We start from the raw sequence: 27,853 nt of genomic DNA on the forward strand, positions 1-27,853 counted from the left end.
TGAAGACACTCAACAATGGAGTACTAGCAATGAGGACGTAGCTAGAGTGGAGGGGGTGCCGAAGCAATTTGGAACCCAAATTCAAGAAAACCCAAATCAACCGATGATATCAATTATGGCAAGCCTATCAACAGGACTTGAAACTCTGAACAAGAAGTTTGATAAGTTTTCCATGAATCCTCCAAAAGCAAACAATTTCCTAGCTAAACCTCAGCCATCCAAACCTTGTTATGCCATTTGTGAGATATGTTCTGAAGAAGGCCACACCACTGAAGAGTGTTCATACTATCTGGATACTAATGCAGAGGCATGTAGTATCAACTATTTAGGAAGAAATAACCGGGTTCAAGGGGGACGTAATTATTGGAAGCCACAAAATACAAATCAGAGGAATTTTCCTCCAGGATTCCAAAATCAGTCAAATCAGTACCAGAATAACCAGTATCAGTTCCAAAACCACTAGCAACCATACAGAAATCAACAGTCATACCAGAACCAACAATACCAAGACAACACAAATAGAAAGTTAGTACCAGATCTTATGAGTGGATATATTGCCCCTATGCCTCAGTCGAGCAAAGCAGTTATCCCATATCTGGAATAAGCTATCACCACCATTGTCAATGAGCTGAAACAGACAAATCAAAGAACCCAGAAGTTGGAGAATAACTTTAGCGTCATTCAAGGCCAGATAGGGCAAATTGCTGCCGCCTTGATAGAAAGATCGAAAGGAGCATTACCAAGCCAGCTGGAGCCAAATCCGAAAGGAAAAGGTGTCCTGAAGGTGGATAACCTAGAGATTACTCATGAACAAGTTAATGTTGTCACCACTCTGAGGTCAGGCAAGAAAGTTGATAACAAGATTGTCTATGAACCAGGAAAATATTCTGCGAAGCCTGAGGTAACATATGTTCCCACCATCCCACCTAGTTCTAACATTCCAGATATATCTAGTGTTGTGCCACCGACTAAAGAAACTGTTGCAAAAGAAGTTGAAGAAACTACTGTGGAAGTAAGTAAGAAGAAGCCATCATGAGTGACTCCACCTGTCACTCCACTATTTGTTACCGCAAGCCAACCGAAGCCGAAAGAAGAGAACCGATATTAAAGAATCCGCCTGCACCGTTTCCTTCGAAACTAGTGAATACCAGAAAGGATGACCAGTACAAGGAGATTTGAGATGTATTTCAGAATTTGCATATTAATATCCCATTTCTGACCGCCATCAAGCAAGTTCCCTCATATGCCAAATTCGTGAAAGATCTAGTGAAGAAGAAGACCAACATTCCGAAAGAAGCTTTTATCGCTCAAAGATGTTCATCGTACCTACAGAATCAAGCGGTTATGAAACTGAAAGATCCTGGAAGTCCAACTGTTACATGCAGAATTGGAGATTCTTTGGAGGAGCAAGCTTTATTAGATTTGGGTGCCAGTGTGAATATTTTACCATATTTCGTCTACGAGAAGTTAGGCTTAACGGATCTTAAACCAACTGATGTTAGTTTAAAGTTTGCAGATAGATCAGTAAAGATACCTAAAGGAATAATTGAAGACGTCATAGTCAAGCTCGAAGATTTCTATAGTACTCGACACAGCACCTACATCTGGTAGGCAGATACAAATCATTCTAGGCAGACCATTCTTGGGCAATGTAAATGCACTCATTAACTGTCGAAATGGTAATATGACGTTATCCTTTGGTAATATGAGAGTCGAAACCAATATTTTCCATATGCTACAGCAACCACAGGAGGTGTGTACTGTGAACGAGGTATGCATGATTGAAGCGTTAGCACAGGATTATCTGACTCATTCATATCCTGCTAACGAGTTGTTGAAAGCCCAGACAGACTCAAACTATAAGGAACTTAGCGTCGAGGAAATCAATGCAATTTTGGATTCATCACCTGTCATGGATGACAACAAGTTCAAATAAAAGTTTGAATCGCCTATGCCTGATAGACCATCTAAAGAGCTTAAGAAGGACCCGCCAAAGCTAGAATTGAAGCATTTGCCGTCTACACTCAAGTATGTTTTCTTGGGAGATTTGGGAACCTACCCAGTAGTCATTGCATCAGATTTGACTGAGGAGCAGGAATCTAGGTTAGTAGAACTTTTAAAGGAACACAAGTCAGCTATAGGTTAGACAATTGATGATATTAAGGGGATCAGCCCTATGATAGTTCAACATAGGATTCATTTGGAAGTGGATTCCAAGACTTCTAAGCAACCACAGAGGAGGCTTAATCCAAAGATGAAGGAAGTAATCCGAGAAGAGGACGTCAAACTCCTTGATGCCAGCATTATCTACCCTATTTCTGATAGTCAATGGGTTAGTCCAGTTCAAGTTGTGCCGAAGAAGTCCGTAACCACAATAATCGAGAACAAGAACAATAAGTTGATTCCAACCTGGATTCAGACTGGATGGAGAGTTTGCATCAATTACAGGAAGTTGAATAATGCATCGAGGAAAGATCATTTTCCATTGCCTTTCATCGATCAGATGTTAGAAAGATTAGCTGGACAAACTTACTATTGCTTTCTTGATGGTTACTCAGGATATTTGCAGATCCATATTCACCCTGAGGACCAAGAGAAGACCACATTCACATGTCTTTTTAAGGATTGTCTGCACCATCTCTCCTTAGTCCTTAAACACTGTTGCGATACCAAGCCTATTCACATGTGATCCTTAATGCTCTGAATTGCTCCGTTTTACCCCATTTTATCTAATATTCTACAAAACTCTCTTTTTCACCTGTAGAATCATAAAACATAACTTACAAACACTATTAGTCCACTAAGATGGCTAAACAAGAGGCATAATCGAGGGTTAAATTGCAGTTTTTGAGCACTTATCAATGGACGCTTGTGATGGGCGTGGGTACATTGGGCACTTGGACTTGGGCGCTTGGATGGTTAGACGTGGACAATTATGCATGGGCATGGGTACCTTGGGCGCTTGGACGTGGACGCCTTAGGTGTGGGAGCTTGGGCATGGGCGATTGGGAGCTTGGACGCGGGCGCTTGGACATTTGGACTCGAGCGCTTGGGCGCTTCGACGCTTGGACGTGGGCAATTGGGCGCTTAGACGTTTGGACGTGGAAGCTCGTGCATGGGCGTGGGTACCTTGGGCGATTGGACGTGGACGCCTTGGGTGTGGGCGCTTGGACGCTTGGGCGTGAGCGTTTGGACACTTGCACGCGGGCGCTTGGTCGTGGACTCCTTGGGTGCATGGGCACTTTGACGGTTGCACGTGGACACTTGTGCATGGGCGTGGGTACTGATAAGAGCCCAAAACTGTAGTTTTAATCCCTCAATAATCATACTTTTAGACCAATTACGCGAGTAATAAATAAGAGTTAATGTTGATTACGTATTTTTATGTATTTCAGGCAGTAAAGTCAATTATGTGTAGAAATGTGCCACTTTGGCGAGATAAAGGAGCAAGGGTTGGTTACTAAGAAATTCTATGATAAAGGCCAAGATTCAAGGAGACAAAGCCTTTGTAAAGCCCGGTCAAGAGCTGAAAAGTCAACACGGGCAGAAACAGTGCACAAGCCGGCAGAACTTCCGAAGACCATATCTTTGGACTCAGACCTCGAAATTGGGCCTATCTTACATCAAAACGACCGGCTCAGAAAGAGATTTCCAATGGTCCAAGCCTTGACCAAATCAGAGGAGCAGAAGAGGACGAAAAGTCTGCTGAAGTTAAAGCCAACTGAAACGGGATCTGTGGACTGAAGAAATTGGGCTTTGAGCTCGATTTTTCGGCCCAAAACATGACTCCTCAGCCCATGCATGAAATTGTGGATCTGGTCTCCTCCTTTGTATAAAATAAGACTTAGCTCTTAAGTTAGAGGGGGTAGATAGTTTAGAAAAGAAAAGTAGCCATTAAAATAGCTTGTAGATCTAGTTTTCAATTCAATTAGTTAAATTAATTAGTTTCAATTCATTGTTTTAGATTAATCCTTTGAATCATTGTTCTTCATTTTGTTAGATAAATAAAATAGTTATTCTGTTCATTTCGATTTTGTCATTTAAATTTGTTTAGATCTAATTTCCATTATTGTTTGTTATTCAATTCTCAGTTATTAATTAGATTTGAAGTATTGGTTAATTAAAAGTAGTAAACTTCATATTTTTATAAATGTCATTTCGTTATTCGTATCTTGTCATTCGAATTCACGTCGTAGTATAAAACCCCACCATTGCTCTCATTAGACCTTGGATTACTAGTCAATTGTAGAAAACTTCAATACTAAGGAACTGAGAGTGGAACGAACTTTTTACTCCACTCTATTTCGATAGAATTGAGAGTATAGAAATCTTTGATAGCAACGCGTAATTTAGTTTAGTTTTCTTGCGTTTTGAGTTTAACGTTCATTTCGTAGGTAAACTACTCTTTTTACGTTTATCAGGTACCTTGTGCGCTTGGACGTGGATGCCTTGGGCGCGGGCGCTTGGACGCTTGGAACTTGGGCACTTGGATGTTTGGACAACGTTGCTTTGACGCTTGGATGATTGGACGCGGGCACTTAGGTGCTTTGGCGCTTGGACGTAGGCACTTGGGCGCTTGGACGTGGACGCATGTGCATGGGTGTGGGTACCTTGGGCGCTTAGACGTGGATGCCTTGGGCGCGAGCGCTTGGATGCCCGGACATTTAGGCGTGGGCACTTGGACACTTGGGTGCTTTAATGCTTGGACACGGGCGCTTGGGCGCTTCGATGCTTGGACGCTTGGACGAGTGTGCTTGGACACGGGTGCTTGGGTGCTTGGATGCTTGGACGGTTGGACGCGGGCGCTTGGACGTTTCTACATGGGCACTTGGACGAGGGCGCTTGGACGTGCTGCTTTTGCATGGGCGTGGGTACATTGGGCGCTTGGTATAGGAACCATAATTTTCAAAACGAATATTTCTACAAACCGCCAGAACCGACATGCAGCGGAATTAATGGGTTCTCACGATTTTGGATTAAAGAACATACCTTTTAGAATTGTCTAAAATGTAATCTCTGAGAATCAAAGCTTTATCAAATCCGAAATCAACCCCTTGATCTTCTGTTGTATTCCTTTAAAACAGATTGGACGTTGTGTGGATAACGATCTACCAATCCTCTTCTTTCTCACAAAGCTAGATCCAATTTTGGATCTATCTTTCCTTGCCTCTTTTTCTAATCCAGTGAATAGTGAATTTCAGTCGGAGAGAGAGTATTCTATTTATAGGCTAAAACAGGGACCATGAGGAGAAATTAGGGTTGGGCCTCCTGACGGGCTTGGGATTCCCATGTTAGCCCAGAACACACGGCCCAAGTCCGTCAACAAATGGCTTATTCCATTAAAGGCCATTGTTGCACTACCGCCCTAATCCCAAATTACGTGTCAGCGTTTATGGGCTTCATATTATATGCTCGTTGATCTTCCCGCGTTTAAAATATCGAATATCCGTTGATTAAGTCAAGTTACTGACAACTACATTAATCAACTTCTTATGTCCTTGAGTAGTACCACTCAACCTCATTATCATGTCAGAATAAATCCACCTGCAGGGTTTACATGACAATCTTTTTAAGCTCCTCAAGGGGACATCATCAACCCGACTTCCTGTGGGTCACGGATTCCTTTTATAATCAACAACACACCTTATATACAATGTCATTACCCAATCCATCGAGTTTGTTGATTCACAAATGAATCTCACTCATTGATGATTTAAAGCAATGTACAATGCATGTAAGTGCCCGTTATTATATCCGGATTAGGAGGACAAGTATCCATAATAACAGAGGCGTTTGTTCTCTTATATAGTCAATATAAAGAGAAACAACCTCACTTGGTCCTGTTCAATACACACAAAGTGTATTAGTGTAATCCTATAGTCAAGATAGACTAATACCAGATTATGCTACAACCGTACTAATGATTTGTCCAAATCCATCTAGGTTGTGAACGATTACTTATACTTTATAAGGTATTGATGATATGATTTTCTGTGTGTTCACACCATATCATCTACAACATAAAGTATTAGACACATGCATATAACTAATAACATATGTATAATATTTGCCCATATGATTCTCATTCAAAATATAAAGAATTAGAGTTAATACAAAAGTAATGCTTTTAGTATATAACCCTGTCACTTGGATGAGGACTCCTTGGGCGTGGGCGCTTTTACGTTTGGATGGTTGGACGTGGACGCTTGTGCATGGGCGCGGGTACCTTGGACGTGGACGCCTTGGGCGCGGGCGCTTGGACGCTTGGATGATTGGGCGTTGGACGCAGGCTCTTGGTCTCTTGGACGCTTGGACGCTTGGATGTGGGCATGGGTACCTTGGACGCATAAGCTTGGATGCTTAGACGTTTGGGCATGGGCGTGGGCACTTGGACACTTAGATGCATGGGTGTGGGCACTTGGATGCTTGGACGTGGGAGCTTAGGCACTTGGACGTGGATGCTTGGGCGTTTGGACGGTTGTGATAGGGTTATATACTAAAAGCATTACTTTTGTATTAACTCTAATTCTTTATATTTTGAATGAGAATCATATGGGCAAATATTATGCATATTATATATGTTATTAGTTATATGCATTTGTCTAATACTTTATGTTGTAGATGATATGGTGTGTGGTGACACACAAAAGATCATATCATCAGTATCTTATAAAGTATAAGTAAACGTTGACAACCTAGATAGAATTGGACAAACCATAGGTACGGTTATAGTATTACCTAGTATTAGTCTATCTTGACTACAGGATTACACTAGTACACTTTGTGTGTATTGAACAGGACCAAGTGAGGTTGTTTCTCTTTATACTAACTATATAAGAGAACAAACACCTCTGTTTTATGGATGCTTGTCCTCTTAATCCGGATACAATAACGGACACTTACGTGCATTGTACATTGCTTTAAATCATCAATGAGTGAGATTCATTTGTGAATCAACAAACTCGATGGATTGGGTAATGACATTGTATGGAAAGTGTGTTGTTGATTATAGAAGGAATCTGTGACCCGCAGGAAGTCGGGCAGATGATGTCCCCTTGAGGAGCTCATAAGGATTGTCATGTAAACCCTGCAGGTGGATTTAATCCGACATGACAATGAGGTTAAGTGGTACTACTCAAGGACATAAGAAGTTGATTAATGTAGTTGTCAGTAACTTGACTTAATCAACGGGCATTCGATATCTTAAACACAGGGAGATCAACAAACATATAATATGGAGCCCATAAACGTAACACGTAATTTGGGATTAGGGCGGTAGTGCAACAATGTCCTTAACTGGAATAAGCCATTTGTTGACGGACTTGGGACGTGTGTTCTGGGCGAACATGGGAAGCCCCAGCCCGCCAGGGGGCCCAACCCTAATTTCTCCTCATGGTCCTTGTTGTAGCCTATAAATAGAAACCTTTCTTCTTAGCCGAAATTCACTATTCACTTGATTGAAAAAGAGAGGCAAGGAAAGAGAGAAAGAAAGGGTTGGTAGATCGTTGCCCACACAACGTCCATTCTAAAGATAGGAATACAACTGAAGATCAAGAGGTTGTTAATTTCATAGAGCTTGGATTCTCAGAGTTATCATAGCTGATTAAAAGGTATGAATTTCTATCCAAAATCATGAGAACCCTTTATTCCGCTGCGCATGGGTTTTCCCGGTTCGTGGATCATTCGTTGCAACCATAACGGTTCCTACAGCAACACCCAAACGTCCAAGCGTCTAAGCGCCAACGCCAAAGGCATCCACGTCCAAGCGCCCAAGGTATCCACGCCCATGCACAAGCGTCCATGTCCAACCGTCCAAGCGCCCAAGTGCCCAAGTGTCCAAGCGCGTCCAAGCGACCAAGAATAAAAGCACCCAAGCGCCCGCATCCAAGCATTCAAGCACCCACGCCCAAGCTTTCAAGCATCCAAGGCGACCACATCCAATTGCCCAAGGTACCTACGCCCATGCACAAGCGTCCACGTTCAACCATCCAACCGCCCAAGTCCAAGCCCCCAAGCGCCCACGTCCAAGTGTCCAAGCGCCTGCATCCAAGCGCCAAAGGTACCCACGCCCATGCACAAGCATCCATGTCGAACCATCCAAGCGCCTGCGTCAAAGTGTTCAAGCGCCCTAGTGCCCATGTCCAAGCGTCCATGCGCCCAAGCGCCCATGCCCTAACACCCAAGGGTCCTAGCTCCCACGTCCAAGTGTCCAAGCACCCGCGCGCCCGTGTCCAAGTGTCCGCGTCCAAGCACCCAAGCATCCACCCGCCCAAGCACCCCACGTTGCAATCGCGTTAAGCGTCAAGCCGCTCAAACCTCAAGGTGTCCTGGCACGGATTGCTTAAGCCAAGGTACCCACGCCCATGCACAAGTGTGCACCTCCACACGTCCAAGCACCTGCATCAAAGCCTCCAAGCACCCAAAGAAATGGAATTGGATCGAATCCGACAAGCTTTTGCATTGGATCCAAGCATCACGCCCAAGGTGCCCACGCCCATGCACAAGCGTCCACGTTCAAGTGTTCAAGCACTCTCGTCCAAGCACCTTAACGCCCATGCCCAAGGCGTCCACGTCCAAGCGCCGAAGGTACCCATGCCCATGCATAATCGTCCATCTCGAACCGTCCAAGTGCCCAAGCACCCAAATGCCCAAGCATCCAAGCTTAATAAATTCCAAGCCGCCAAAGCAGCATTAAGCCTACGGTTTAAGTGTCCAAGTGCCCAAATGCTCAAGTGTTCACATCTAACCATCCAAGCACCCAAGGCACCCAAGCCCATGCACAAGTGCCCAAGTCCAAGCATCCAAGCACCAAGGCGTCCACGTCCAACCATCTAAGGCACCCATACCCATGCATAAGCATCCTCGTCCAACCGTCTAAGCACACAAGTGTCCAAAAGTGGTTGCCACTCGATGTTGCCATCCGATGTTGCCACCACTAAATGTTGCCACCGCCACTACTGGCGACTACCACCGCTAGCCACCACTGCCGACAACCATCGGCGGGACCTCAGGTTTCTAAACTTAGGTTGGAAATGGAATTGGGGAGGGACGAATCAATGCGACATAGGGCTGAATCTTAGTGGATCATAGCATCAAGGCCACTCTGCCACTTACAATACCCCGTCGCGTATTTAAGTCGTCCGCAAAGGATTCAATCTACTGCTCGATGGAAATTGTAATTCAAGGCGACTCATGAGGCTCATCGACCAAGGGTGCTACGCCTACGGCACGTGCCTTTGGGGGCCCAGAGGACCCCTACTGCATATCGGCAATCGAGTGATTGGGGCTGCATTCCCAAGCAACCCGACTCCCCGATAGTGTCTCGCAGTACGACAGGGTCCAGGAACGATGGGGCTCTCACCTTCTCTGTCACCACCTTCCAGTGGACTTGGGCCCGGTCCGCCGTTGAGGACGCTTCTATAGACTACAATTCGGATAGCAGAGCTGCCCGATTTCCAAGCTGGGCTCTTTCCAGTTCGCTCGCCGTTACTAGGGGAATCCTTGTAAGTTTCTTTTCCTCCACTTATTGATATGCTTAAATTCAGCGGGTAATCCCGCTTAACCTGGGGTCGCAAGGTGAGCGCCGTTGTTAATGGCATCCGGGGGTCGATATGTCCCTACTGTGGTGGCGAGACTGCCTTATCTTAGCTTTAATCCACCATGATAGTGATGCTCATCGCCGAGGACAATCATTTGAACCGACCGAGCAACAGGTGCCCGGGGGCCAATCTCTGCTCCCCATCCAGCAAGAGTGGCGGGGTGGGATGTTGTGCGTGATGCCCAGGCATATGTGACCTCCACCTAAAGGCCCCGGGCGCAACTTGCGTTCAAAGACTCGATGGTTCACAGGATTCTCCAATTCACACCAAGTATCATATTTGGGTATGTTCTTCATCGTTGCGAGAGCCTAGATATCCGTTGCCGAGAGTCGTTAGAGTATCGGATTTGAGCCACAAGCGGATGGCAACATGTTATTTCTGCTAGAATTTCCTTAGCGCAGACTGCGCTGGGTTTTGTGTTTGCCAGGAATGAGCCCGGATAACACACCCTGCATCATTGTAGAATTGAGTAGTTTGGCTTCCCCAATGTGCATTGGAACGACTAGGGGCCACGGCCCAGCCTCGAACCCATACCGGTTTTGTTTACTCGTTCGTGGGTCGTTCTGCAGAGTAGGTTTCAACAATGATCCTTCCGCAAGTTCACGTACGGAAACCTTGTTACGGCTTCCCCTTTCTCTAAATGATAAGGTTCATTGGACTTCTCACGACGTCGCCGGCGGTGAACCGCCCACGTCACCGTGATCCGAACACTTCACCGGACCATTCAATCGGTAAGAGCGAGGGGCGATGTGTACAAAGGGCAGGGACGTAGTCAATGCGAGCTGATGACTCACACTTACTAGGAATTCCTCGTTGAATACCAACTATTGCAATGCTCTATCCCCATCATGATGAAATTTTCAAAGATTACCCGGGCCTGTTGGCCAAGGCTATAGACTCGTTGAATACATTAGTGTAGTGCGCGTGCAGCCCAGAACATCTAAGGGCATCACAGACCTGTTATTGCCTCAAACCTCAGTGGCCTAAGCGGCCATAGTCCCTCTAAGAAGCTGGCCGTGGAGATGATTCTACACGTAGCTAGTTAGCGGTCTCGTTCGTTAATGGAATTAACTAGACAAATCGCTCCACCAACTAAGAATGGCCATGCATCACCACCTATAGAATCAAGAAAGAGCTCTAAGTCTATTAATCCTTACTATGTCTGGACCAAGTAAGTTTTCCCATGTTAAGTCAAATTAAGCCGCAGGCTGCACTCCTGGTGGTGCCCTTCCGTCAATTCCATTAAGTTTTAGCCTTGTGACCATACTCCCCCCAGAACCCAAAAACTTTGATTTCTCATAAGGTGTCGATGGAGTCCTATAAGTAACATCCACCGATCCCTGGTCAGCATCGTTTATGGTTGAGACTAGGACGGTATCTGATCGTCTTCGAGCCCCCAACTTTCGTTCTTGATTAATGAAAACATCCTTGCCAAATGCTTTCGCAGTGGTTCGTCTTTCATAAATCCAAGAATTTCACCTCTGACTATGAAATATGAATGCCCCCAACTGTCCCTGTTAATCTTTACTCCGATCTCGAAGGCCAACGTAAAAGGACCGAAGTCCTATGATGTTATCCCATGCTAATGTATACAGAGCTTGGGCTTGCTTTGAGCACTCTAATTTCTTCAAAGTAATAAAGACCGGAGGCACACGACTCGCCGATTAAGGACGGGAGGATTGCCGGTATAAAGGGACGGGGCGACTGGTGCGGAACAAAAAGGCGACCGGGTCGACCAAACCCAAAGTCCAAATACGAGTTTTTTTACTGCAATAACTTAAATATACGCTATTGGAGCTGGAATTACCACGGCTGCTGGCTCCAGACTTGCCCTCCAATGGATCCTCATTTAGGGATTTAGATTGTACTTATTCTAATTACCAGACTCTAAGAGCCCGGTATTGTTATTTATTGTCACTACCTCCTCGTGTCAGGATTGGGTAATTTGCGCGCCTGCTACCTTCCTTGGATGTAGTAGCTGTTTCTCAGGCTCCCTCTATGACATCGAACCCTAATTCTCCATCACCCATCACCACCATAGTAGGCCACTATCCTACCATCGAAAGTTGATAGGGCAGAAATTTGAATGATGCGTCGCCGGCACAAAGGCCGTGCGATCCGTCGAGTTATCATGAATCATCAGAGCAACGGGCATAGCCCGCGTCGACCTTTTATCTAATAAATGCGTCCCTTCCAGGAGTCGGGGTTTGTTGCACGTATTATCTAGAATTACTACGGTTATCTGAGTAGTAGGTACCATCAAACAAACTATAATTGATTTAATGAGCCATTCACAGTTTCACAGTCTAAATTAGTTCATACTTACACATACATGGCTTAATCTTTGAGACAAGCATATGACTACTGGCATAATCAACTAGGTAGCATTCCTTTTGCGACACTGACAACGCAAAGATGGAAGAACAATTAGTGCGAAGACGGTTGTTTATTTCTCAAGGCCACGAATGCACTGGCTAGGAAAAACCCAACCAAAAATTATTTTCTGCATCCTAGAGCATGTGGATTGCTTGTTAGCCATACTAACAGGGCAACCTGTCAGTTGGAGTCACAAGCAACACGTGCGAGTTGTGACCCACCATTTCAGAAAATAGTGGGAAAGCAATGACTTACTTAACGAGAACGTTTACCACGATCGGTATGCAACATGGGAACCAACCAACCTATTTTAATGGAGAACTCCGAACTCCATTATTTCAGAAAATGAAGAGGAATGGCAACACATAGTTCGCTGCCAGTGGCACGAAGCTTACATGCACACAAGTACAATTTACCACTCATATGCCAACACGAACACATCCTGATACTACACCCACCCGTCCCATTGCATCAGTCTATTGCTAAAGTGACAGATGAACAGACACAAAAGGGAAAAGCAAGGCGATGACCAAGAGATTCGCTGTGCGCGATAGCAACTAGATCCCCCAGACGGCCACACATACACATGGCTAGTGTGAAACCCACATGAAGACATATTTCGCATTACTACTCGTCTGTCGATTACCCATATATGTCCCGGCTGGACCCAGATTGTGTAGCTTACGACTTTGCCTGTGGAACACTTCGTTGCATTGTTCCACAGGCTTGGAAGAAGCTAATACACATCTGGAGTGGGGATCCAAAATTGAGAGGCAACCAATATCTATCTGGGGCATGGTGCTACTACTCGTCTATAGATCACCCATATGAGCCCCAGCTATTACCCAGATTATGTAGCTTAGGACTTTGCTTGTGGAACACTTCTTTGTGGTGTTCCACAAGCTTGGACGAAGCTAATACACATCTGGGGAGAGGATCCAACATCGAGAGGCAACCAATATCTATCCGGGGCCATATCCCCCATAAGGCCACATATAGAGTGTTTCAAAGACATTTCGCAACACGACTCTTAAGCGACATGATACTACTACTCATTTTTCACACCAATATGTGCCCACCCAGCCAATTTGTGTACACTTACAACTTCACCTGTGGAATAGGAAGAAGCTAGTACACATATGGCATCATCGGGGGGGAACCAACATCGAGAGGCAAGCAATATCAATCTGGGGCCAATAACATTATTGAAGGGGCAAAAAATGGTAAATAAAGGTGAGCGGGGAGTCTTGGAACACTCCAAACTCTAACTGGGAGGGCAGTTGTCGCAAGCAATTCGCTTGAAGGAGGTGACAAAAAGGATATTTAGGTTGGGCGCCAACTGTAATTTGGATGGCTATAGCAAAATTGACCAAAAAATATGTGGCAAACGATCAAAATTATGGCAAAATCAATCAAAATTAGGCAAAAATGGGGTTGGTATTGACTTTGGGACAAACGATCATTGATTTCAGACAAAAAAATAGCCAAAATGGGAAAAATTAGTCTGGGGCGGTGGTGGTGTTGGCAGAATAGGAAGAAGCTAGTATACATATCACATCATCGGGGGGAACCAACATCGAGAGGAACCAATATCTATCCGGGGCCACATCCCCCATACTACAACATATAGAGCGTTTCAAAGACATTTCGCAACACGACTCTTAAGTTATATGATGCTACTACTCATTTGTGTCACACCAATATGTGTCCGCCTAAAACTTTGCATGTAGAATAGGAAGAAGCTAGTACACATATAACATCATCAGGGGGGAACCAACATCAAGAGGCAACCAATATCTATCCGGGGCCATATCCCCCATACGGCCACATATAGAGCATTTCAAAGACATTTCGCAACACGGCTCTTAAGCTATATAGTGATGCTACTCATCTGTGTCACACCAATATGTGCCCGCCTAGCCAATTTGTGTACGCTTAAAACTTTGCCTGTGGAATAGGAAGAAGCTAGTACACATATGGCATCATCGGGGGGGAACCAACATCGAGAGGCAACCAATATCTATTCGGGGCCACACCCCCCATACGGCCACATATAGAGCTTTTCAAAGACATTTCACAACACGACTCTTAAGCTACATGATGCTGCTACTCGTTTGTGTCACACCAATATGTGCCCGCCTAGCCAATTTGTGTACACTTAAAACTTTGCCTGTGAAATAGGAAGAAGCTAGTACACATATAACATCATCGGGGGGAAACCAGCACGTACCATTTACCACTCACATGCCAACAAGAACACATTCTGATACTACACCCACCCGTCCCATTACATCAGTCCATTGCTAAAAAGAGAAAGGAGGGAAAACAAGAGAATATTTTTAAAATTTGTATTAAAGGAATTTAGTGTTTTGAATTTTAAGTTTTTGTTGAGATTTTTAATATTTGGAAAGTTTTCAAAATAGATGTTAATATAAGGTATATAATAAAGAGAGTACTTTTAATAGAGATTAATATTCTATATTTATGAATAGAGATATATGGTAAAAAGGAAAATTTCTTTATTAAGGTGAGATAATATGGTAAGAATTCTATTGTTATGGAAAGTTAACTTTTATTCAAAGGAAAGTAATGGAAAGTTTTTAGTTGCTAAGTTAACTAATGTGTAAATAATTTAAAATTATGGAATTTGTCTTAGTTTATTTCTTTGTGTCTAAAGAATATGGGTTCACTTAGAACAAAACAAAAAGAAAAAAAATATATAAAAGAGAAAAAGAAATCAAAAGAAGATTAAAAGGAATAAGGAATAAGGAAAAAGAGATAATGAAGAAAGGGAGTATTTCTATTACTTGGTGATATGGATTTTACTTGGCGTGGATTCTTTTATATAATTGTTCTTTCGATGGCAACAACAAAAAGGTGAGTAGACCTCACTAATTAGTCATTTCAATTATTTGGTTGTTGATTCCTATCTATATTACATTCAATTAATTAGAAAACAAAGAAATATATGTTGTGTATCTTGAAATATTAAATTATTAGTCTTGAAATTGTTGTTTTAATTATAAGGGTTCACATTTTATTTGCATGAATTTAATTAGTGCATAATACTTATTAACGTTGTATAATGGAAAAGAGATACAAAGAAAAAAAAAATGCATGCCTAGTGATTAACTGTTATTTTTAAGTTGTATATATTAGGAGTTCTAACAGACAATTTTTGCTGGTTGTTTCGTTTGAATGGTGTCATGAATAAATTAAATATTTTCAAATGATTACAGTATATGTATTAAATGTTGGTTTCGTATGGGTAAAATTATTTATAGATTTTATTAGCATGTGATATACGTAACAAATTGGAAATGTTGTAATTGGGAAATTTATTTATTGTTAAGACGTGTTTGATGGCTAAATGATGTTTGGATGGATTAATTAGAAATCTTTGAAATGTAAATCAAAGTGTACGTATGATTTCAGTGTGACATGACATTCCTGAAATGCTATAAAAATATTATGCAGTATGTTTGGAGCAATGGTGACATTATGTGGTATGTTATAATTGTTGTTATATTACATGATATGATATGTTGTGATATCTATTAAATGTGACTTTTTGTTAGAAATAAATATAAACGCTCCATTATTATATTTGTGAGATCATATATGAGGTATTATAGTCTTTGTGGATATTACCAAAGGGATTGTGGTTTAGTACAATAATTTTATTTGGCACGTTAAAAAATAAAATAGTTATGAGATGGATGGTGATATTTCCAAACGTTGTGTTTTCTTGCAATATATTTTATTGGCACATGATAAAGTGTGGAATGATTACGAGATATAATTGTAAGATATTTGAATAAATTACATAATGAAAATCCTAGAACCTAGCTACCACAACTCATATGATTAGCCCTTGTGTAGGGCGTACGTAATATGATTGGCCGATGTATAGGGCATATAAGATGCTGATTGACCCATGTGTAGGGCAATCGTAGTTGAATAGTGGCTTGATTATCTCGTTCGCAAAATTTAGAACGAGGCGCGATATTTTATGCCGAATAGTGGCAGTACTCACCTAATGGCGTTCGTGTGAGCGCTACCTAGTATGCGATATTCCGCTTAGGTAAATTACGTATGGAGTGGTTCATTACGTGAGGGGAGGCATGTGGATGTACATGTTCGGTGTTGAGAAGCGATTGTGGTAACCAGGAAAACTAGGTAAAATATAGAGACGACGTGATTCTAGAGACACTTGAAGAAACTCTAAACACTAATTGTGATGATATATCAAAGTGTACATTAAAATAAATAATAAATGATTTATTGTGGTTATGAAATTGGTTATTGAGATTGTTCTTGTTGGTTCAATGAGATGATTGGAATTATGTATATGATATGTTTGTTTTATTGTAATTTATTTTGCATTCACAGTGGTTTTGCAGAAGGATGGGTTGAATTGATTATTTATGCAGGTGTGACCCACTTTGTGATTAGGCCTACACCAGTGTAAGTATAGAGTAACTTTTAGTTTTATTATTTTATTATTAGATGATCTAGTACGGTTTGAAGCTAAGGCGCCTCGGTGGAGGAACTAAATGCCTTATTATTATTGAATTGGAAGCTAAGGCGCCTCAGTGGAGGAACTACCTGCCTTAATTACTGTATTTAAGAATGTTGTATTATTCGTTGGAACTTAAGGTGCCTCGGTATAGGAACTAACTACCTTATTGATTGTGTATATATATGTATAAGTATGATTTATATTTTATGGCTACTCATACCAGCATTGTTTATAATGCTGACCCGATTTGCATGTTTGCTTATCGAGTGTGTTCATAAAATGAACATAGTCGATAAGTCTTGACAAGATTAGTGTTGAAGAAGGTTGATTGCTGCTTGTGGTTTGCATTAGCGTCTCATTACATAATATGTTTTGTTTTCCCTTGAGGTGCAATAGATTTTTAGTTGAGACAATGTTTTTGTATTTTCAATTGTAATTATAATTGAAACGATGTTTAAGGGGAAGTTTGTAACTTAATCATATTTGAGAAATTTTGTAATATAGAGGACTTTTGTTTTTTTTTTAAATTTTTTATTGGTTTCAAATTGTTGGAATAATCCAACGGATAATGGGTTTTTAGCATTTGATAGTGCATCACACCTCGAAAATCGAAGAGTCGGGATCAAATATTGTTTTTCCAATTTTGTTGAAATTCGGGGTGTGGCAGTCCACCTCAGCTGCTTTAATATAGGGAGGTGATCTACTATCAATATACTAAAGTAGCATATTAGATTTTGAGTTTGATCAATGAGATGAATAAAAAGAAACAATCTATATAATTTTTTTTTAAAATATTTTATAATTGATTTTTTTGAATTATTATGTCTCAAAAATTTTAACTCCAAAATATTTTAATGATTCAAGTTTTGATCAAAATGAGAGGTTTTCTCACTCAGAGAGAGAGGATTCATCGACCAACACTTCCTTTCAAACCATTCAAGCAGGGATTAAGATGGCTTAGTCTTCATTTTTAAAATTTCCTTGAACATCATGCTCGAACACTCTTTCCTGACAACAACTCCAATGGTCTATGCTTCTCAAATGGTGTAGTATCATTATTCCTCTCAAACTATTTGGTTGCCATTGCTACACACACTTATATACAATGAAACTTGCTAGTATTTCTTTTATCTCTTTTATAATCAAACTGCATTATATATTCACAATTAAAATAAACATAATAAGGAATGAAATGAATGTGTGAAAGAAAAATATAAGAAGAAATATCATGTTGGAAAAAATCAAAATGACAGTAAGATTGCTTGAAGATTTTGCAACTTAAGTGCATTAACAATGGTATTATTTACATTAGTTCTCAAACACATGTTAATTTCAAACAAATTTGAGAAAATATTAAAACACGATGATTTGTGTCTCACATAGCCTCACCATGTTTGATATAATGCACTCAAGTTTATTGTTGTGCTTAGGGGGCATTTGGATAGAAAGCCACAAAGCCAAAAAGATAAAAGCTTAAACTTTAGGCCAATAACGAAGAGAATGGAAGAGCGGGAGGTTGAATTGCCCTTTAAATTAGGTTGGGTAGAGTTTCATAAACTCAAAACTCTTGCTTTCTAGATAGACTTTGGTTCCTGCTTCCTATCTTGGGCTTATCCAACAGCCAAAGCAAATCAGACGTCAACCCATCAGTCCCCGATCTTCTTTCTCTACGCAGATAGAGTTTCCAATTGTAATGGCTTTCTCCTTTCTAGCTTTATAGTTTTTCTGCCAAACGCCCCCTTAGTGTTTGTCTCCACCATAACCACGAATTGCACTTTCAAATAAAAATGAAAGTTTGCAATATTTCTTCATCTTTACAACAATGCAATGAAACCTACAAATTCATAACACCGAGTCATGCGTGTCAAAATTCAAAAGCTAGAGCAATCAAGTTATGAATGTTAAAATTTAATAGTAAAATAACACTTTAAGTTTGACTTTTTCTGTAACTATCTATCTATATGATGAGTAGATCTCTAATTCTCTATATACTATCATCAAGAAATCAAGATCTATATAAAAATAGACATGTTATATAGCATCGTCCATATATTGGTCTTCATCTAATACCACCCTTTACATGAATCAAGATCGGTATGCACGTTCATATACACTCATTCCGCTAAGATTAAGACAGCTCAACCATTTACATATTAAATTTCAAGTAACATATAGTAGCAAGCTAGTAGCAATGTAGTAATTTGAAAAAATAAAAAATAAATAAAAATAAAAATATGTATATATTTTTATATACAGTAATTCCCTAAAAAGTAGCTACTTAAGTTAACGTAAAATAAGTACATACGTAAAACTTCACATACAAAATGAATTCAAATCTATTTTTTCGTGGTTATGAAGCACTCACCATAATGATTATCTTCCCAAAATTTCAACTCATTTGGAAACCTCTAACATATATAAACATTGTTGGCATCTTTAAAAAGAAATCTAACAGTCCAGAAATGTTGAGTTTTTGTAATCATTTTTTGCCAATGGTAGAGGTTTCCAAATGAGCTAAAATTTTATAGAGATGATCTTAATATTGAGTATATCATATCCACAAAAAAATAGGTTTGAATTCATTTTGTAGGTGAAGTTTTACTTACGTACTTATTTTAAAGTTAACTTAAGTAGCTACTTTTTAGAGAATGACTATATATATATATGGCATATCAAAAGAAGTAGGAATGCATACAGTTCAACCATCTCAAGTTAGCAATGCAAAGATCGGTTTTTTACAAAAATATTATAAGTAATGGATTGAGTACTCGTGGAGAAAAAAAAATAGTCATGAAGAAGAAGGCAAAGAAAGGCATAACATTATTGGAGACATGAAAAGCATGAATACCTGATGAAGAATAGCTGAGGTTTAGTTGCGTTGCTTGCCAAAAAAATCAAACCATGAATAAATATTCACCTCCTGAACTTTTGAGAATTTAAATTTTCCTAAGAGAGTTTGAACAGACGGAGAATTTATTGATGCTTGGTTGCACACATATATCGAGTCCCATCTCCACTACTTTGAGTTCCTAGTAGAATATTGATTTCTTTGACCCTCCTCCTGTGTAGGTAAAAAAATACATTTCCCTTGTGATTTATTGACATGTTGATTGTGCATAAAGTGTCCTTTAGCGAAAAATCTCAAGTTCAACTGTAGATTGAAAAGTTAAGATCAGATTACTTAAAACATAAGCAATTAACTATAAAGGGAAAATTTACTTCCTCCGATCAATAGATCTACAAAAAAGAATACACATGGAATCATAAAAAGAAATCTGAAAAAGCTATATATATAATAAATTTAATTGGTATCAAAGACATATAGTTCTCCAATCTCATTGACCTACGGACATGCAAATTAATATTTAAAGAAATTCACATTTTATATATCCTACTTAAAAAAAATATTCCTCGCCCGTAGGCCTCAAGTATATATAAAGACTGATTCTTCTTTTATGTTTGAACTTTGCAGATAACCAAATTTTTGGTATAAAAATGAGTTGTCGGAAAGTTATAGATCCATAAGAATGGAGCCATAACGAAAATAGCACTTGTCGAACGTTGCACTACAACTCTTCAACTGAAAGGTGTACATAGTTTTATGCAATGAGCTGCATTGTGATAGTAGTTACTGTAGTTCATAATGAAAAACAAACATACTAAACGCCAACATAGTATAAAAAGAAATATCTAAAGGCAGCCCTATATATCACTCTTCAGCTATGGCTGTTGAATTCACTGCTCTTAAAATCAATATGCAACCTTGCCCTTGCTCCACACTTCTCATTATCCCCAAAGTGAATTGAATCTTCCTGCATCACCAAAGAATTTAATCAGTGAATGGTATGCTTTGATTCACAATAGGTCCAGAACGGACATGGCAAGCCATGAGAACATTGAGAAGAGGGTTAATAGTGATGATGCAAGTGATACTAAAACATGATTAGTTACTTCATATAAAAAATTTAAAGAACATAATGACATTAGATACGAATAGTACCTTATTAAATCAAAATTGTTCAAAGATCCATTTTCCCAAAGAATTCAGTAACTCCTCTCATGACTTATATTTGAAGTCCATCAAAAGCAAATATACGGAATATGGCCTGAACCAAAAAGAAAAAGAGAAGAAAAGAATACTAAAACCATTTTTATGTGCCTTACCCAAACAATGTTTGGATGGCCATTTAACTAAGATGCTAGCTATAGTGAAACATCTATATACCAAACAATGTTTGGAGGGCCATTTAACTAAGATGCTAGCTATAATCCAATCCCCTTCTTTCTCTCAAGATCATAAACGAATTCAGATCTACTTTTTTTTTGCCTCTTTTTCAGAACCAGTGAATAGTGAATTTCGGCCAGAAAGAAAGAGTATTCTATTTATAGGCTACAACAGGGACCATGAGGAGAAATTAGGGTTGGGCCTCCTGACGGGCTTAGGCTTCCCATGTTCGCCTCGAACACATGGCCCAAGTCCGTCAACAAATGGCTTATTCCACTAAAAGTCATTGTTGCACTACCGCCCTAATCCCAAATTACGTGTCAGCGTTTATGGGCTCCATATTATATGCTCGTTGATCTCCCCGTGTTTAAGATATCGAATGTCCATTGATTAAGTCAAGTTACTGACAACTACATTAATCAACTTCTTATGTCCTTGAGTAGTACCACTCAACCTCATTGTCATGTCGGAATAAATCCACCTTCAGGGTTTACATGATAATCTTTTTGAGCTCCTCAAGGGGACATCATCAACCCGACTTCTTGTGGGACACGGATTCCTTCTATAATCAACAGCACACCTTACATACAATGTCATTACTCAATCCATCGAGTTTGTTGATTCACAAATGAATCTCACTCATTGATGATTTAAAGCAATGTACAATGCATGTAAGTGCCCATTATTATATCCAGATTAGGAGGACAAACATCCATAATAACAGAGGCATTTGTTCTCTTATATAGTCAGTATAAGGAGAAACAACCTCACTTGGTCCTATTCAATACGCACAAAGTGTACTAGTGTAATCCTATAGTCAAGATAGACTAATACCAAATTATACTACAACCGTACTAATGGTTTGTCTAAATCTATCTAGGTTGTGAACGATTACTTATACTTTATAAGGTACTGATGATATGATCTCCTGTGTGTTCACACCATATCATCTACAACATAAAGTATTAGACACATGCATATAACTAATAACATATATAATATGCATAACATTTGCCCATATGATTCTCATTCAAAATATAAAGAATTAGAGTTAATACAAAAGTAATGCTTTTAGTATATAACCCTATCATTTGGTATATTGGCGATAGGGATTGATTGTTGCATGGAACGACTTAGTAGCCTCTATTGCGTCCTCTTGACACAATGTTAACTCAAAAGCATGGGACAAACTTGTAGGTGTTAGAAGACGGACTCCTGCCTGTATATCAGTTCTTAGTCCCGAAAGGAACAGACTGACTTGGTGAGCCTCTTGTAAATCTAGAACCAAGTTAACCATTGTTTCAAATTGTGAGATATAGGCAGAGATTGTACCTGTTTGCACCAATTTAGATATTGCACTCATAGGATCCAGATTTTTTCTCGAACTGAATCATTTACAAAAGGCCCTAGAAAATTGATTCCACGTTAAATCTCCCATCGAATTATGGAACCACCTGTACCAAGCGATTGCTTCTCCACGGAGATGAATAGAGGTCATGGTGACCTGTTGCGCAGGAGGTATAGGATTCAAACTAAAAAACTGTTCCACTTGAAAAACCCATCCTTCAGGTTCCTCTCCTTCAAAGCGGGGAAAATCCAAGCGAGGTGGTCGTCCCTGGATATTGTTCTGCTGTTGAAGTCGTTGATGAGGGTTATGCGGAATAGGATTAGGATTATCAACCCTATCAAGCAGGCACTGCATGTTTGTGGTGAGATCGTTGAGGAGGGTGGTGTGATTGCCGAGTGTGGTGGTGTGGGTGGCGAGGGTATCCACATGTCTTCCTGTAATCTCCTCAAGTTCTTTTATCGTCATGGTGAAGAAGAAAAAAAAAATAGAGAAATCGACTGGCTCTGTTACCAAGATGATGAGACTCAGCTCTTGAGTCTAAATATTAGATCGAATTGATCCTTTGATTAGAGATTAGCTACCAATAGTCTTTTAATTAGAGACTAAAACTACCTTTTTCTATAATATGAATTCAATTGCTAGCTTTAAAGAACAATCCTACGACCTTTATATAGGTCCAAACCCTAACAGTTTCCTACTATAAGCAGAAACAATATTCAACAATATTCTTTAAATAGTAATTTACTTAAAATAAACTCTTAGGGCGCATAGGTGTGTGATGCGCGTAGAGCTCTAGCTATCTGTCTGGTGAGGTGGTGTCTTAACAGATTGTCATGAATAATTAGGGACTAAAAAGACCTAACCTTTATGTGAAAATAGAAAGATTAGGATTGCAACAACTCTATACTAGCATATTAAGAATTAATCAAAGTGGATTTCAAATCCCCCTAATACCTTTCTTCTCATTCACATCTTAGTATTAAATTGTCATAGTATAAGTTAGAATATCTAAATTAGTTAATTTCACCATAGTAGTATAATTAAATTATTGCTCTCATTGATATTGTAGGATTGTTTAATTAAGAGAAATTATTATGTCTAAGAAACTAGGAATGGAACAAATTCTGACTCCCGTTATTTCATGATAATTGATAGTAGAACTTTATCTAAAAGTATAATCCAATAGCTTTCTTATTCCTATTATAAATAATTATTTCATTAGGATAGAAATCTATTTTATCTTTTATCTAGTATGTCCATTCTAGCTTCATCTCTATCGAAGTGCCATTCCTTGGCGTCACGCCAGTTTATCATGGTCTGCCAATCTTTGCTCCACTTTCTCTTTTTAGAAGTGTCCAAATGAGCTATCATGTCTTTGTCTTTAGGGAAGCAATGAACATACCTCAGGTACCTTGAAGAGCGCCGACGCCAGACCCAAAATCTCAAAGAACGAATAATCCTATTCACCGGACATATAGAATCTACTCGTACCCAGTCATAAAAAGTGGCCGAAAACTATGGGAAGAATGCCCTCATTATCCGGCATGCAGTAACGGGCAAGGTGATATACTGGTGTCGAAAAAGATGAGCCCTCTTCAGGTTCTCAGTTACGAGGTTCGTGATGTCGAAGAAGGTATGTTGTTGAGCGAGAGCATGAAAAGTCTTGCAAGCTGATGCGGAGGTAGTGGAAAAATGCCAATCTCCCATTATTTCAGAAGGATAAATAGCATGGTAGTCCCGACATTCATTGTCATGCTTGCTAAGGGAATTGTTTTGTCCGGCCATCATCCAGGTTCCTCACGTTCGATGACTTGGGTGAGGCCATCGCCATAGATTCAGGCGAAATCTTCCCAAAAGTAGTGATTAAAGGAATTTTGTATGATGTATTGAATGGTGGGGGTTGGCTGGTGATAGGGAAGGTCCAAAGTCATAACAACTGTTGGCTCGTAAAAGAGATGTCTGGTGTTACCCATAGGGATTGCGAATCCGTTCAAAAAGAAACCACGGGCATTATTAAGTGTTGTTGTATCCTTCATATTATCATAAAAATAAGCCACTAAACCTGGAGAGTATGTCTGCTCAAGGTGCAGAATGAAGGAGGTCCAACCGACTTGGGTGATGAGGTCCCTGTAATGAAGTCTATATGTAGGAGAATCTAACAAAGCCTGGAATGATTGTTCAGGGATGATCTTTGGTGGTGCCATTATTGGAGATGCAGAAGACGTGTGATGAAAGATACCACCATCTAAACTCTTAGGCAACTGTCATGTCAGCTCTAGAGCGAACCAAATACAGCCAAACTGTAGCTTCACCTTTATGTATTATGGGTCTAGGGGCAGGGCGATACCATCCTGGACTGTGCGCACTACGGTCAAATAATATTACCCTTATTACATTCGGCTATCCTCAAACAGCCCCAAACGGAACTCAAAGTAAACAATTCTAGGGGTTCACTTGGTGGAATCCATTGCCCGTACGTGTCCTAAGTAGGTAACATCCGAGGTTGAACACGAATCTCTTTGTGCACAACTTAATGCAAGGGGAATTTTAAAAGACAACAATATATACATATATACAAGGTGAGTCTGTTAACGTCAGATCCTCAAGATGAATCGAGTCTTTTAACGTCAGATTCTCAAGACGTTTGCGAGTCTTTTAACATCAGATCCTCAAGACAATTCCCAACCCATGGGAGAAATGGCGCGGCGACGAAGTTTATCCTACTCAGCTGGTGTCAGACAAAAGTATACCTTATACCGGCTAGTATTGGATAGGAAGTCAAGACCTGGACAGAAAATTTCTTCTCCTTCATTTTCTTCCCTTTTCTACTTTCTGCCGCGCGAACATCAGCTAATCATTTGGTGTAAGTCTCACTCATCACGAATAGGTAATGGCCGTAGTACTTTTGCTCATAAACAATGTGTGCGAAGGATGGGGTGGTGTATGCATTGTCAAACACCTTTCTATCCAGGTCTAGACTTCCTATCCAATACTAGTTGGTATAAGGTATACTTTTGTCTGACACCAGTTGCGCAAGATAAACTTCGCCGCCACGCCATTTCTCCCACGGGTTAGGAATCGTCTTGAGGATCTGACATTAAAAGACTCACAAACGTCTTGAGGATCTGACGTTAAAAGACTCGAATCGTCTTGAGGATCTGACGTTAAAAGACTCACCTTTTAGATATGTATATATTGTTGTCTTTTAAAATTCCCCTTGCATTAAGCTGTGCACGTAGAGATTCGTGTTCAACCTCGGATGTTGCCTACTTGGAACACGTACGGGCAATGGATTCCACTAGGCCAACCCCTAGAATTGGTTACTTTGAGTTCCCTTTGGGGCGGTTTGAGGATAGCCGTATGTAATAAGGGCAATATTATTATAATGTAGCGCGCACGGTCCAAGATGATACCGTCTTGCCCCTAAACCCATAATACATAAAGGTGAAGCCACAGTCTGGCTGGATTGGGTTCGCTCCAGAACCGACATGACAGATGCCTAAGAATTTAGATGGTGACTCTTCTGGACATCCAGTGTTATTCACATTAATCTCCTTTGTATAGAAATAAAACCATATATATAATAAATAAATAAATAAAATAAAAATTAGGAAGAGTGTGCCACTCCTTGTAGTCACATGCCCTATTCTTTCCCATCCACACTACATCCACTTTTGCGCCTTGTTTTAGAAGATACACGTGGTCTAACTACCCTGTGACACCTCGATCTGTATTTTCAACATCTTCGGATTGGTGCCTATTTATAGCTAGGCTAGACACCTCTCAAATCCAGTCTTCCCTTTTTCACTAAATTATCTTCACCACTCCATTCCTTCCATTTTTAATGGCCCTCACTCGAATTTTCGTGCTCGACCAAAATTTTATGGAAAATTTTCAGAGTGGTCTATTTCACCCATAGTTTGATACTGAAATTTTATGTCGATGATGGTTCCCTCTATTACATCATAAGGAGGCACTTTATTCCAGAGAATTGGTCCTGCTATTTTATAAACATGGTTATTTCCAAAACGGGCAATTCAATATCCGTGCAAACGGATGCGAGCGCGAATTAACTCGGGAAATCATCTCTGAGGTCATTCAAATTCCCATAACGAGCCCGGGGTTACACCTTTAGGATTCACCATTCGACAATATAAGCCATCTGATATTTGCAACTATCCTTTACAGTGAATACAACCGAAAAAACCGCATTGTTTATCAACGATCCTTGCAAAGAAACCAATTATCTATGATCCAATGGCTAGCTCATAATGTGATGGGCACATCTAAGACTTCTGAAATAACAAAACCCCTCCTCCATCTACTCTGGGTTCTACAAACTAAATGCAATGATTTTTGCATGATTCAATTTCTCTGGACCACAATCGCACGTGCCAGGAAAAAGTCAGCTCCTTTACCAACCATTGGGACATTTATCATGGTGCGTTGGGGTTTTCCTATTACTTCTCCTACTACGTACCTCAGAACAGCTAACATTCTCACCATTCACTCTGTCTGCATGAACGGTTTTTGGACTCCTGATAAAATATAAAATTGATTAGTCTACCTACGAAATGAATGATGAACTCAAAACGTAAGTAAACTAAAACTTTCTACGTGTCTATTTTTATCAAAGTTTCTACTCTCGAATCTATCGAAATAGAGTGGAGTAACAAATTCGTTCCACTCCTAGTACTCTAGCATGGAATGTTTTCTAATCTAATTAGTCGGTCTTAAGTCTAATGAGAGCTTTACGAAGGGTGTTATACTACGATACCTATATGGAATATATTATGTTGAATTTAACTACGAATGCTATGGAAATATGATTGTTTTTTAATCTAGATAAAGGATTAGAGAGGAATTGAATCCACCTCGAATCCAACTTAATAACCTAGTATAGATTCTTGTATCTCGATTCTTACGTTCTTACGGCAAGAATTCGAGTTCTAATCCCTAGTGTTCATGATATTTCTACCGAATACTAACTAGCATGTGAGGTCGTCCACCCATTCTCATGGCGAATCACGACCTTCTAGATTGGAATAGATTCTACAATGCTTCTACACTATACCACTAAGTTTTCATCAAGGCTTCATCAACCCCTCTAATGGAGGTTTTAGCCTTGAATCATTCCGCAATCATTCCCATATGAATCTAAACTAAACATATTATCAAAGATTCGAAATTTACTAATCTAAATTAAACAATAATTAAATTCTAATTAACAACTAAGAAATGGTAACCAACAATAATTAAAACTAGATCTATAAATTGAGATGACAAAATCGAAATTAACAAAATAACTATTTTATTTATCTAATCAATCAAGAACAATGATTCAAAGACTTAATCTAAAACAAGAATTGAAAATGGAACTAAAACTTAATTAAAATACTATAAACTAGATCTAGAATTATCTATATTGTTTAGGTCTAACTAGCTACCATTAACAAAGAGCTCAGCTTTTGTTTTTATATGTCTACATCCAGAAATCGTGCATGGGCTTGGAGCCATGTTTTGGGCCAGAGATTCTCTGGCCCAAAACACAATTCTTTCAGTCCAAAAAGGCCTCTTCAGCTGTAGTTGGCTTCAACAAACTTTTTGTCCACTTCTGCTCTTCTGATTGGGTCAAAGCTTAGACCATTGGAAAGCTCTTTCTGAGCCGGTCGTTTTGACATAAGCTAGGCCCAATTCCGAGGTCTGAGTCCAAAGATACGGCTTTTGGAAGTTGTGCTGACTTGTGTGCTGTTTCAACCCGCATCGACTTTTCAGCTTTTGAC

At 40.0% G+C, this 27,853-nt stretch overlaps 1 non-coding gene and 1 pseudogene across 1 annotated transcript; both read right to left on the reverse strand.

The window, feature by feature from the left end:
* Nucleotides 1–9,774: 9,774 nt before the first annotated feature.
* Nucleotides 9,775–9,930, reverse strand: LOC147525643 (5.8S ribosomal RNA). The gene has a single exon (XR_015206095.1). It is a non-coding gene; the product is annotated as a 5.8S ribosomal RNA (ribosomal RNA).
* A 250-nt stretch (nt 9,931–10,180) lies between these two features.
* On the reverse strand, nt 10,181–11,983 carry LOC147525644 (18S ribosomal RNA; annotated as a pseudogene).
* Between the last annotated feature and the right edge of the window lie 15,870 nt (nt 11,984–27,853).

The sequence above is a fragment of the Coptis chinensis genome, chromosome 1, assembly GCF_015680905.1.
Source record: "Coptis chinensis isolate HL-2020 chromosome 1, ASM1568090v1, whole genome shotgun sequence".
Classification (NCBI taxonomy): domain Eukaryota; kingdom Viridiplantae; phylum Streptophyta; class Magnoliopsida; order Ranunculales; family Ranunculaceae; genus Coptis; species Coptis chinensis.